The sequence below is a fragment of the Trachypithecus francoisi genome, unplaced genomic scaffold (genome assembly GCF_009764315.1).
Source record: "Trachypithecus francoisi isolate TF-2019V2 unplaced genomic scaffold, Tfra_2.0 Lachesis_group17, whole genome shotgun sequence".
Taxonomy (NCBI): Eukaryota; Metazoa; Chordata; class Mammalia; order Primates; family Cercopithecidae; genus Trachypithecus; species Trachypithecus francoisi.
In genome coordinates this window covers 88,296,144-88,308,279 of record NW_022681462.1, presented here as the reverse complement: position 1 = coordinate 88,308,279, position 12,136 = coordinate 88,296,144, and the positions used below count along the sequence as shown (strand labels likewise).

The 12,136-nt window shown below is 35.7% G+C and overlaps 1 protein-coding gene across 23 annotated transcripts in view; it reads right to left on the bottom strand.

Moving 5' to 3' along the window:
- PUM2 (pumilio RNA binding family member 2) overlaps positions 1 to 12,136 on the bottom strand; it is a 108,662-nt gene that overhangs the window by 20,989 nt on the left and 75,537 nt on the right. The window lies entirely within an intron of this gene.

The window sequence follows — 12,136 nt, the reverse complement described above, 5'->3', positions numbered from 1 at the left end:
TCTTCTAAGAATAGAGATTACTGACCCTTACTTAAAACATACGTAATTACTCCTTCTGGATAAATTAAAAAAAAAAAAAAATCTACCTGAAGGATATTCTGATAGAAGAGTATGGGGACTAATTAATTAGAATAAAAATAATTTAATGTTTCATTTTACAACAGATTTTCAACTACTAATTGCAAATAAAAACGAAAATAGGTATGCCCCATGCAGTGGCTCAGGTCTGTAATCCCAGCACTTTGGGAGGCTGAGGTGGGCGGATCACTTGAGATTATGAGTTCAAGACCAGCCTGGCCAACATGGTGAAACCCCGCCTCCACTATATATATATATATGTAAAAAAATTAGCTGGGTGTGGTGGCGTACGCCTGTAGTCCCAGCTACTTGGGAGGCTGAGACAGAACTGCTTGAACCCAGGAGGCAAAGGTGACAATGAGCAGAGACTACACCACTGTACTCTAGCTTGGGCAACAGAGCAAGGCCCTGTCTAAAATAAATAAATAAATAAATAATTTTTGGGGGGGGGTGTTCCTGAAAAAGATACAACTACACATAGGCTACTAGGTAAGAGTTTATTTCAGAAGCCAAGGCTCTGGAAATCACAATAAATGGAAAGATGATAGCTACAGTAGCCAAAGAATCAAAGATACGGAAGGAGTAGCTGGGAACGTCTAAAATGAGGACAGAGTATTTTACAGCATTTAGCTACTTCTACTCCAAAAAGAGGGCAACTTAGTACTTTTAGTTCAGTATTTTCTGATTACTTTTCAAAACTATATGCATGTTGCTCGGCTTTAGTGGGAAAACTTAAAGGTTAAGTGGAGGAAGACAGAACATTGCTTCTCAATATGCACACCAATCACCCTGGGATCTTTACATGTTTCTAAATCCCCATAGTTGGTACTACATGCTAGTCCTTGAAGGTCCATGGCATATAGTAATTAACTATTTTGTTGAAAAAGAAAAAGGCAACTATCTGTGAGCCTAGCTCACATTATTATCTGCACATTAATATGGTCGTGTATACAATAACTTTTTAAAAGGTAGCTACCATTTGTTGAAGATTTTGTGTTGGAAACTGTGATATGCAAATTTTACGTAAGATGCTGTACTGTGTTGTAGCCTCCAAAAAGTCAAGTTTTTATAAATGTTGCAAGCCATCCAACTGAGGACAAAAATTTTTTCTATTATGTGGCTCAAAGTTCTTCCAGCTTCTACTCCATTACTTAACTGGCTAAGACTTTGGATTCAGACTTGGGAAATCAGGCGGCAAACGGGACAACAGCCCCCCACCAAATACATATTCAAGTTTTAACCCCCTGTACCTGTGAATGTGACGTTCTTTGGGGAAAGTGTCTTTGACTAGTGTCCTTGTAAGAAATGGAAAATTTAGAGATGCATGGGGAGAATGCCATGTGATGTTGGACACTGATACTGGAGTGACGTATCTATAAGCCAAGGAACATCAAAGATGGCCAGCAACTACCACCAAAACCTAGGAAGAGACAGAAAGGGTTGTCCCCTAGACCCTTTGGAGCATGGTCCTGCTGACATCTTGATTTCAGATGTACAGTCTTTAGAACTGAGTTGAATAAATTTCTATTGTTTGAAGCCACCTAGTTGTAGTCATTTGTTATAGCAGTCCTAGGAAACTAATACAAATGTCAACCTGTTTTCTTTAATTCAAGAAAATCAATCATATATTAGCTGGAATATTTTTTTATTTTTATTTTTTAAAGAGACGGAGTATGGCTCTGCCACCCAGGCTGGAGTGCAGTTGCACGTTGTTGGCTCACTGCAACCTCTGTCTCTGTGTTCCAGCAACTCTCCTGCCTCAGCCTCCAGATAGTTGCAACCACAGGCGCACGCTGTCATGCCCGCGCAATTGTTTTGTATTTTAGTAGAGACGGGGTTTCACCATGTTGCCCAGGCTGGTATCGAACTCCTGAGCTCAGGCAATCCACCGGTCATGGCCTCCCAACGTGCTAGGATTACAAGTGTGAGCTACTGCGCCCAGCCTAGCTGGAATACTTAATGTCATATACATTTAATATAGTTCATGTACACAGGGTGAATGCTAAAATAAAAATATAAAACAAGGTACAGATAGATAATATTTCTTTCCAGATTAATATATAAATGACTCAAATCTGTGGGGCATTTTCATTTTTTTCCCTCAGAATTTAAAATTTTTTGTATGTCTATCGCATTTAAAGTATAAATCGTTTTTTATGTTTCTGAAATTGGCAGGTGGTTGCACTATTATTTTATGATACATCATTTGTAACACTGCTGTATGAGAATGCTATCCTCTTTAACAGCCTATGAGGCAGACATATTGCCATTTTACTTGTGAGACAACAGCTTAGAGAAGCTAAATAACTTATCCAAGAAAGCACAGCTAATAATTAGGCTGAATTTTTGTTTACCATTATGTCTAAAAATTTCATGTAAAGTTGTCAGTCATACTCTGCTATGCTTCCTAGAAAATGTTTACTCTCACATGCTATTCATAAGTCTGCAAAATGACTGAAGCTACATGAGATGAGGTATACACTGAATAAAATTTTAATACTTATTATTAACTACACATTTGCCATATGAAGACACAAAAATTTTATTGGAGGAAAGACTAAGGCTACAATGAGTTTAAAAAAACAAAGTAGGCATATATAAAAGTATAATCTTCCACATCATTTTAACAGGCTAATATAAAAACATAAACATGTCAAACATACTACCTTAAAATTGTTAATTTTATGACAATATGCAAACAACAGTAGATGCAAATGACAAGCCAAGTGCTCTAAAATATAAAATAAAAATCTGTTGTTTCCATTTCTATTGCTTGTGATTCTTTTCTATAAGCAATTTTTAAAAATCTTACCTTTTATTATAGTCTCTACTGGTTAAACTTAAAAAAATAAAGGGCAGACTATCACCATAGAAGGTATTTAATAATCTTCCTTTATTCATCAAGGAGCATTTAAACAGACTAAGTGATAACATACTTAGTTAACATAACATACACAGTCTTCAGACTAGTTATGACATCATTTCCATCAATAACCCACCCTGTCAATTTCCATTACACTATCAAAAGGGGGCAACATTGTATAGTTTGAAAAATTGCCTCAATTTTTAATCTTTAGTGAAAATTACCTCTCTTGTGACCGATGGACATGAGAACATTTTAAAAAACTTACCCTTAACCCCGCAAAAGACAGTAGTAGTGGGGTGAGTTCGAGTAGCCTAATAGGAACCTGTTGGTTTTTCCCTGAATATGTCATATAACCCTGTCAGATTTGGCCTAAATTCTTTCCTTTGTTACAATTGGTAACAAGTTAATAAATGAGCAAGCCATATCTGAATTTCCTTTTAAATATTCCTGCTGAGATTTCAAGGCCAGTTGCCTTTCTAACTGGAGTGAAGAAAAATTTTAGGAGCTGGGATTGTTTTCCTTAAACCATAATTACTAAGGATTTATGCAATCCTAAAGCTTGCTTCAAAAGTTATGAATACTGGAATAAATTCTGATCCTACACAAACATTATGGGTACATTTATTATCTCTCTTGATTTATTATCTCATTGTGGTGGTGGGAAGAAGGCTGAAGAACTGGGAAGGTAAAAAACACACACACACACACACACACAAAACAAAAACTCCACACAACTGACTGTCAAAACTTTGTTTTCATAGTGCAATGTTCTTAAGAGTATGATCCTGGCACATTGAACAAAGAAAACACTGATTGAGAACAGCCAAATAATGCTTTAATATAGTAATCTATGTAGGATACCAAGTATTTTTTAAAAACGAAGTGTCCTTACTCAATAATAAATTCATCAATAAAACAAATAAACAAAACCACTCGAATTCAATTATCCAAACATTCAATGAAATCTGAGTATTTTTAGTTGTAGAAAAAGGCCTGGGCTTTCTTGTTTGTAATCGAGTGGAGAAAATAAACCTATAAACAATTCTATTGTAATCCAATGTATGCTAACTTTGGTTCAAAAAACTCATAAAGGAAAATAATTCCAATGAAATCACTATGTTTCTATAGAATTATTAAATAAAGTGAAATTAGACAAGAACATTACAATCATTATATTGTAACTGCTGTTTTTGTCTGTATTTACCACAAAGCTACAAACGCGATGACAGTGAATAAGGATGGTGTTTTTTCTCCTAGTCAAGCAGAGACTGGCTTCAATATTGTATTGAACATAGGTATTCAATATTGAATTAATAAGTAAAAATTTTAATCACATAAAAATTCTAAAAAGGAGTCTAATAAAACTACAGAAAAGATAAAATAGCAATTACTTTCAGTAATTAGAAATAAAATCAAAACTTGCTATTTATATCCTATTTACAATATTTTAAAATATTACAAATAAGATTTTTTTTTTTTTTGAGACAGGTTCTCGATCTGTCTTGCCCAGGTTGGAATCCAGTGGCACAACATTGGCTTACTGCAACTTCCGTCTCCTGGGCTCAAGCGATCCTCCCACTTCAGCTTCTCAAGTCACTTGGACTACAGGCACATGCCACCACACCCAGCTAATTTTTGTAATTTTATTATACAGGGTTTCCCCACATTGCCCAGGCTAGCCGGTCTGGAACTCCCGAGCTCAAGCAATCAATCCCCCTGCCTCAGCTTCCCAAAATGCTGGGATTACAGGTGTGAGCCACTGTACCTAAGATTCTTATCTGATGAGTTTTAACTTAAAATTAGTAATGAAACATTTATAAGACCCTTAAAATAGCATTTAATTTGGATTTAAGATCAATTGTTAGCAAGTGAAAAACCACAAAGAAGCCAATACACTGACATTTGAACTCACTTTTTCCACAAAGTCACAACAGGTTAAATTATATTTTACTACAATTTTATAAAAAGTTTACAAAGATGTGAAACATAGGAAACATGGTCCTTTTAATTTATTCAGATAGCTATTAGAAATAAAAGCATCCTGGGCTGGGCACAGTGGCTCACGAGGTCAGGAGATCGAGACCATCCTGGCTAACATGGTGAAACCCGTCTCTACTAAAAAATACAAAAAATTAGCCGGGTGTGGTGGTGGGTGCCTGTAGTTCCAGCTACTCGTGAGGCTGGAGCAAGAGAATAGCATGAACCCGGGAGGCGGAGTTTGCAGTGAGCCGAGATTGCGACAAAGCAAGATTCCATTTCAAAAAAATAAATAAATAAATAAATAAAAGCATCCTGACTAGGCATGGTGGCTCACGCCTATAATCCCAACACTTTGGGAGACCAAGGCAGGTGGATCACCTGAGGTCAGGAGTTCAAGACCAACTTGCCCAATATGGTGAAAATCTGTTTCTACTAAAAATACAAAAAACAGCTGGGCATGGTGGCACCTGTAATCCCTGCTATTCAGGAGGCTGAGACAGGAGAATCGCTTGAACCTGGGAGACAGAGGTTGCAGTGAGCCAAAATCACACCATTGCACTCCAGCCTGGGGGACAGAGCAAGACTTCGTCTCAAAAATAATAAATAAATAAATCAATAAATAAATAAATAGAAAAGCATCCTTTGAGAAGCAGTACAACATCCGGAGTAAGCCAGATAAATGTGGCTTCATAATTTTGGTTCTGCCTCTTACTAACTTCATGAATATAAGTCATGTAATTTCTTTGAGAATAAAGTGTGTTTGTGTGCGTATGTGTATGAGTGGTGTGAAACAGAAGTCAAAGTTCATTCCCCCTCATTTGGATATTCAACTACTCCTGCCCAAGTCACTGAAACACTCATTCGTCTCATATAAGCTGCAGTAGCAACTTGGTCATTACGGATCTAAATGAGTTGGTCTATTTCTGGATGCACTGCTCTGTTCCGCTGTTCTATTTATTTATCCTTGTGCCAACAGTTTTAGTTACTGTAGCCTTCTAAGTTCTGGTATCTGGCAGTATTAAGTTTTCTAACTTTGCTTTTCAAAATTGTCTTCACTACTTTTGCTTCCGCTTTTCCATTTTCATTTTTTGCATCAGCTTATCAATTTTTTAAACCTAATTTTATTGATAGCATTCAATGTTTAGATCAACTAGAAGAAACTGGTATCTTTATAATAGGGAGTCTTTCAACCTAAAATATGGTATGTCCTTCCATTTATTTAAGTCATCTGTAACTTCCATCAGCATTTTATAGTTTATAATGTAAAAGATCTTGCCCTTCTTCCACTGGATCCATTCCTAGGTATATGACAACAAAACAACTCCAGTGAAAATATTCTCTACATATAAGAAACAATTTTTCAATGCCATCCCAAGAGATATATGCTACTTTCATTTTTATGTTATTTGGCTAACAATGAAAATCTCTCATGAAGCACATCTGCCTGTATTTTAAAGGATACTTTTTGATCCTTAGGGTGCATTATAAGCATGGTGGAATGGTGTAAATTACAGGTGAATTCTTGGTAGATTAAAATAATTTTTTATTTGATTTTTTGAGACAGTCTCGCTCTGTTGCCCAGGCTGGAGTGCAATGGTGTGAGCTCGGCTCACTGCAAGCTCCGCCTCCCGGGTTCACACCATTCTCCTCCCTCAGCCTCCCAAGTAGCTGGGACTACAGGAGCCAGCCACCACGCCTGGTTAATTTTTTGTATTTTTAGTAGAGATGGGGTTTCACCGTTCACAGGATGGTCTCGATCTCCTGACCTTGTGACCCACCTGCCTCAGCCTCCCAAAGTGCTGGGATTATAGGCATGAGCCACTGCGCCCGGCCGATTAAAAGTAACTACAAATTACTTCAAGTCAGTGTCTCCATGTGGAGGCTACTGAAAATTTCAGTGGGATGAACTATTTTTGTGCCGATTATGCAAAGTATAACATCTGGCTGCCAGGCATTTAATGCCAATGGAATCCCCACAAGCATTGTAACGAGCAAAAACTGTTGCTGCACATTTGCAAACTGTTCACATCCTTGTGAAGTCTACTACTAGGCATTTTACACAAGTGTCCCGAGTGATTCTGATGCCAAAACACAAAATCGGATCAAGTATTTTCTAGTCCTAAGTTTGTGATTACCTTAACTAAGTAAATTAACTGGTGAAAACTTTCTCAGACGTTAAAACCACAATGTCACTGATGTTATTAAAGGATAATAAATAAAAAAATTAGTAACCCAAAAGAAGTACAACCAAGATCAAGACATTTTTATACAGAAAACGAACATCACAAATTCTTCCATACAACTAGTAATATAACTTCTCCATAACATATTTCCTACTCATCAGCAAATAAATTACTTCTAGGTCTACCAAAGGGTTGTAGCGGCTTTTCAATTTATATTAACATGAGAACCTGTAAGATTCTGTTGAGAGTAGGGTGTGCTGCTCTATACACAGTCCCTAAATTGCCTGCCTTAGATTAACAAGTATTCTTATTTCAAATAAGAAGAAGTACAAATATAACATGTGCTTAGACAAGTATTTTTATCTAAATCTCAAGAATAACTAAACTGAGAAAGGAATCTAAAGAGCTGGTAATCCTATACATACTTTAACCAAAGAAAAGCGTAATTTATACCATCATAATGAGGTAATCATTAGATTCTGAGAGGCTAATTAGAGTAAGTTATTTATATACTTCATAAAATTGTTCAGTTCCCTATAGAATAACATAATGGAAAAAGGAAGAATAGTATCAGGAGTCAGAATTGGATGCTAGCCTTAATTCTGTTATTTACTGGTTTGGGAAAGTCTCTTAATCAATTGATCTTTAATTTCTTCATCTTTAATGAACAAACCACTCTGACAGTCTATGCCAACAATTAGGATGAAATGAAATAATGAATATGAAGGTGCTTTAAAAAAAAACTATCAAATGCTATTCAGTTACAGATAACTGTAATTGCTAAAGGATAACAGTATTTTCAGTGAATGCTTCAAATAATTCATACTGTTTTCTGCTTTCATTAATGATTATATGTGAAACTCAGAAAAATGGCAGGCGACCTTACTAATTTTACTTCTCTGAATATTTTATTATAAGAGAAGCACAGGACTAAGTCTGCCAAAGGCCAGCAATTATAACAGAATGATTCTAAAAATTTACAATATCTTGCCTGTTACTAAAATTTTCTGTAATTGGAAGAAAAGACAGGTTATGAAATTTTAAAATCCACAGCAAACGAAAGCACAGCCATTTACTTGCTGAATACATGACATTCTTCAGACTAGATAGTCCCCTTTCTTTTTTATTTTTATTTATTTCTGAGATGGAGTCTTGCTCTGTCGCCCAGGCTGGAGTGCAGTGGTGCCATCTCAGCTCACTGCAAGCTCCGCCTCCTGGGTTCACGCCATTCTCCTGCTTCAGCCTCCCCAGCAGCTGGGACTACAGGCGCACGCCGCCACGCCTGGCTACTTTTTTTGTATTTTTTTAGTAGAGACGGGGTTTCACCGTGTTAGCCAGGATGGTCTCGATCTCCTGACCTCATGATCCTGCCGCCTCAGCCTCCCAAAGTGCTGGGATTACAGGCATGAGCCACCACCCCTGGCGATAGTCCCCTTTAAATACATTTTACTGAGTTCAAAGTCCACGTTACACTTTAGCACCCTTTTTTCTTAAGGAAAAAATAGCCAGTTCAAAAATGAAGAGGTACAGGGCAAGAAGCCATTAGTTTGTCAAAACCTAAGTTACATAACAAAAATACAAACACTGCTTTATATCTAATAAGTTTCACATCAATCAAATTACTATGAGCATAAAGATTGGAGTTAAAAAAATTATCAACACTGTATTTTAAAAGTTTATTAGAAGGAGAAAAAGAAGGAAAACAAGGAAAGAACTAGCTGGCTAGCTCCAGGTAGAAAAATAAGGCAATACTAGAAATATTTAATGTTCTTCACAAGGAGTGAAGTATCTCAAAAAAAAAAAAAAAAAAAAAAAAAGATGTTGACTTCTATACTAGACAATGATGTATAAAACAACTGTAGGTAGACTGCCCCCCTCCTATAGATTAATACAACATGAGAAAATAACTCAACATTTAATATTGAACCTGAAGCCCAGAATTTTATACTGTTCTTTGCATTTCAGGGTAAAAACTAATCTCAAAATTATTCTCTCTCCAAGTTGTTGTCAACATGAGAATCAATATAAAGGGGCTCCAAGGGGCCAAAGAAGGTGTAATTTTAGAATCAAAAATAGATAAAAAATTGATGTCTTACACTGCAATGAACTGAAACATACCAATTATCCCCAAAATCAACCAATTTGTAGATAACAATGAGAATAAAAACATGAGTCACCTTTAAAGGTTGCTAGGGCATCAAAGTTATTCTGAAAGTAAAGGAAAGAATCATGCATTCTTCTGACTCTTACATGAACTGTCTTTCAGGGTAATGGATGAGGGATAGTTATTCTTCTTTACAGAAAAGTTCCAGATAATAAATGAATAAAGAATGACACAATTAACACATCACCATTTTGCAACCTCTGGAAAAAAAAATGATGATCAAAGGTTGCTAAAACCATTAGGTGGATCAGGCTGGTCATCTCACAATGGAGACAACCAGACATGTGTCTCCTGATACGGTACAATAAAAAGTAACAGAAGCCCATGTTGTCAAAATAAACCAGCCAACCCACAAACTATCTGACCAAGCCTCTAGATCAAATTCCAGTTTACAGGAAAGAGATATAGGAACATTTTAAATACCACTATGGGGAAGCAATCAGCAAAGTCAAGAGTGTGGGAAAACCAATAGGACAAAGTTTCTTCATCAAATAAATGGAAAGGGGAAAAAAAGATGAAGAAAAAACAATTATACATTAAGACATATCAAACAAACGCAATGTATGAACCTTATTTTGACTGTGATTCAAACGGAACAATTGTTAAAGACATTTAAGTCAATTAAGGAGATTAGAGTTAATAAGAAATTATTTTAAAATATATGATATACTGTAGTTATTGTTTTAGAAATAGAACCTCAGATATTACACAATAAAAATGGAAGAATAAAATTATTTTTTCATGCGTCTAACTTTAATATATTAGAATAAGCAACAGAGTTGCAGATTTGAACAAGTGTTTTAGATTTTAATGAAAAAATCAACACCCCAGAACTATGCACTGAAATTCTTACACTTCAATTAAAAAGTGATTACTAGTCATCCTGCTAAAAATACATGTGTTGGTTACATGCCTATCTTAAAAAATGAAAAAAAAATTTTTTTTGAAAGACAGCACAGAATGTTGCTACTGGGCATTTTCTGTGAATCTCAAATAACTAACACTAACAAAGGAACATACTTTGGGAATGCAGATCTCAAGCTTTACATGTAACTGTAATGGCTCTAACATTCACATCTTAAAATCTCCCAGGAAAATAACCTGGAATTAATTCCAACCAATTCTAATGAGAATTGAGAGAACTTATCTCTATCTTATGATTTCATATTCTTGATATGTGAGATCAGTAAAATTACTTAAAAATATGCAAATTCCATTTCCATAGGTCTTTTATACCATCAGCCTTGAGACTTGCTTCATAAATAAATTGACTTCATGGGTACATAATTAAAATACTACTTTTTTTATTGGAGAGCGTGAAAGCCTTGCATCATGATCCATTCATAGGGAAGTGCAGAGTAGATTATTTACATGAATAGTATACAAAGAGAACATTTATGAAATCCTTCAAGTTATTTTCAGCCTGGTAAGGGTCTATTCGTTGCTAACAATGTTGCCAGTCATACTACCACTAAAGCTATGGGAAATTGGGGGTCACAAAAAGAAAATAACACAGATAATTACTAACTTCAATCAGAGGTGTATTAAAATAGCAGATTTCAAGCTGAAGCTATGTTAGTCTACAACGCAGAACTGCTGGCCCAGTGGTGATTACTTCCCACAATTGACCAGAATTCCTTCCCTAAGCATCTATTAGGCTGGTTTCTTTACAACCTAAAGAAAGAGAAGCACATATCTAGACTGCTCTTTAATCATAGAGACATCTAAAAAGTCACTTATATCCGATTTCTAAGCAAGCTATGTAGAACCTATTTACTGCCATTTATACAGGCACTAGAGCACAACACAGCAGTAAGAGCTGAACAAGAATCTCATTTGAAACTTACCTATGAAAAGATGACAGGACATGACAAATAAAATCTTAACAATAAAACAGAAAACTATTGTGATAGGTCTAATCTTAGGTTTATTATGTTCCAAATTTTTGTGTCCATTTCATAGGCATGTCTTATGAAGGGGGGATGCCTGAGCAGTAATAACAGAAATCAGGAGCTGAGCAGCTCCTGCGACTAAGAATAGATGATAAATGAAGAAAGGTATTAGGCTAAAGACTGGTAAATCTGCACATCTAGTGCTACAAAGTAGATCTTAGCATTCTATTTGAATACATTAATTGGTTGTATATGTTCAGTATCCCCCAAAATCCTCAAATGAGCAAAGGCCCAGAATTTGGGGTGGAGGACCAGAGTCTTTAAAAAAGAAATCTAGTCCACTGTGTGTGCAATAATGTAAATCAAAATGAACAGTGCAACAGATACCTTTGTTACATGGACATTTATTGTATTAACAATTTTTTTTTTTTAAATAGCTATACCCATGTTAATTGGAGGGGGTGGTCAAACATGATCACTAACTTACAGTACATCTGCTTACAGTAGCAACATTACTTTTTAAAACACAAGCTGATTTAAATCTTTCCAAATACGTAAAAGCTGTCAATAGAATCCCTCAGTTTCAGCTGAATAACTAGAATTATAAAAATTCAAAATAAAGTTTAAAAAATAATTTCTTTGACAAGATAGGGATTCATACACAGCCTCTGATGTCCAAAGCCCTTCAAAACGTATTATCTGCATGGATAAATACTTCCTGGGGAAGGAAAAAAGGTAACCACCAATTTCATTATTTGGGGGTGGGAACAATTTTAATATACAAATATAAACAAAGTTCTCAATGCTCCAACTTCAGGGGTGCAACAAGCCTAAAACATTTTTAACATATCCAAAAGAGAAGTATATGGCCTAAGCCCATAAGCTTCCTTAAGTGACAAATATACTAAATTCAAATTCACTGAAATAATTCTCTGGTAAAATGGCCAGGCATTGAAAGACCAAAGCAAAAACC